Genomic DNA, 2,039 nt, shown 5'->3' with positions numbered 1-2,039 from the left:
AAAAACCTAATTTCTCAATCTGGTGATGCTATTTGCCAAATTTATTGCATTTCCAGCTACAGCAAGCTTAGATGAATTTGGATCATGTTCGTCATAGAAAGAAGAGGACCCTGCATCTAGAATAATCACTTCAAATCTATGAATATCGATTAGCATGATTCTGTTCAAATGTAATCAGCCCAGCTATCTGGCATTATGGTAAGTTCCTGGCTCAAATACTTCAAAGCAGCCAAGTGTCACATGTTTCTGCCACTTGCCGTAATGGCTTTTGCCAGACAGTGTTCCAGCAGCATAGTGCATAGATACACGGTGTATCATACAGTTTTCGTAATTCTTAGTGTTGGGATACTCTATGCTATACCACTAGCAAATCCATAATGACCGGATAAATTTCCTCAATAAAGAGATTTAGGGAAGCAGCAAGTATATGTAAACTACGGAATCTGTTCCTTCCAAGACTTATCCACTGGGATGTATAGATGTTTATCGACATTAATCAACCATTGGTTAGATTGTGCAAGCAGCATTGGTAAAAGGTTTTACCAACTGAACACTTCGAGTTTTACCGACCACCACAATTAACATTTCGTTACCAACCAAACGATTGTTTGATGGTATAGATTCCTTTACCAACTAATGGACCAAGTGGACCATCTAAATGGAGAAAAGGAAATCTAATTTACATGTAGGGACAAAAAATTTAACATTAATGTGATGTCTAATAATAGGCATTCATCACAACATAACCACATTAAACTTTTCCAGACATTCATCACAGATTGCTTCCTTCATGTAGGGGCATGTCTAGAATGTCACCTTGAACATCAATGACACTAGATAATATATTACACATATCCTAGCTAGCTGAACATAGATCATATAGTCGATGGAAGCCATCAAACATTGAATAAAAGGTCAGAGTTCACTACAACCAAGATACTTATATGTTTGGCTGCACAACCATTAGGTTTGATGTACAAAAGATATCATCTCCACTGTGTCCAAAACGGGTGAAGCCATCTCCAGTGAGTCCAGAACAGCCCAAAAACTGGCAACCATCAGCAATGCAGCACTTTTGATCAGCTTGCTGTCGACAAGCTTCTCCCTAGCACCTCTTGGATGTTCCTGAAAATTAAAGTTCAACTGCAATCAGCGACATCCTACGCAGCGAGCACTCTTCATGCTTAGAAACAATGGTAAAATAAGATCATGCATGCTCTGAACCAGAAATGAGTATTGCATGACAATTTCAACTTTGCACAATATCATTTGCCTAGCAATGCAATGATAGAACAGAGTGGCACAAGTGTAAGCCAAAAAAAAAAAACCGTTGAAAGGTTAGCGATGGCGCACATCAAGCTGGAAGCCATGCTCCAAGTATCCAACAGACAACATGTCTACATGTGGTTGAGCCTGATTCTTTTCTTTTTCCCCACACTTTTGTGGTTAGCCTCAATAAATGGGGAAGGGCTTTGTGGCTGGCTAGCTGCTAGTTTAATAATATGTGTCAGCACAGTAGGGTTCTATTCCATAAAACTTCCATACACTCCAAAACATGTTTCTTATATCCAGATATAAGGCCTAATGTCAGTGTCATATTATAGTCCATATTTCATACATTCCAGAACAGTTTAACAGCCAGACCAAAAATAAGTAACACTGCACAACACAAGGGCCAAATAAGCTGTTTAGAGTCCTGCCGCTAAAGCCCTTAGCCGGAGATTTCAAACACTGGCATATATTACATGGTAGCATTAATTGTAGGCTGTTTGATTGATAAATGTAAAATTAAGAATAAAATACCTGCAATAACCTGGGACAATATTGATGCCTTGTTGCTTAACTTGAGCTGTCAAAAATATCATAATTAGAAACTATGTTCACTTATCACAGATAAAAAAGAAAAGAAACAAAGTCAAGTGTAGCTTGTTACCTTCTTGTAAGGCCATGCAATTGACATCATATATGCATCAGCCATAGTCTCCATCTCAGCATAAGGGCGAGGCAGAAATGCATCCCTTTTCAGCACAAGATTCACA

Source organism: Setaria viridis, chromosome 6 (assembly GCF_005286985.2).
Source record: "Setaria viridis chromosome 6, Setaria_viridis_v4.0, whole genome shotgun sequence".
NCBI lineage: Eukaryota > Viridiplantae > Streptophyta > Magnoliopsida > Poales > Poaceae > Setaria > Setaria viridis.
Note: the sequence above shows the minus strand (reverse complement) of the source record.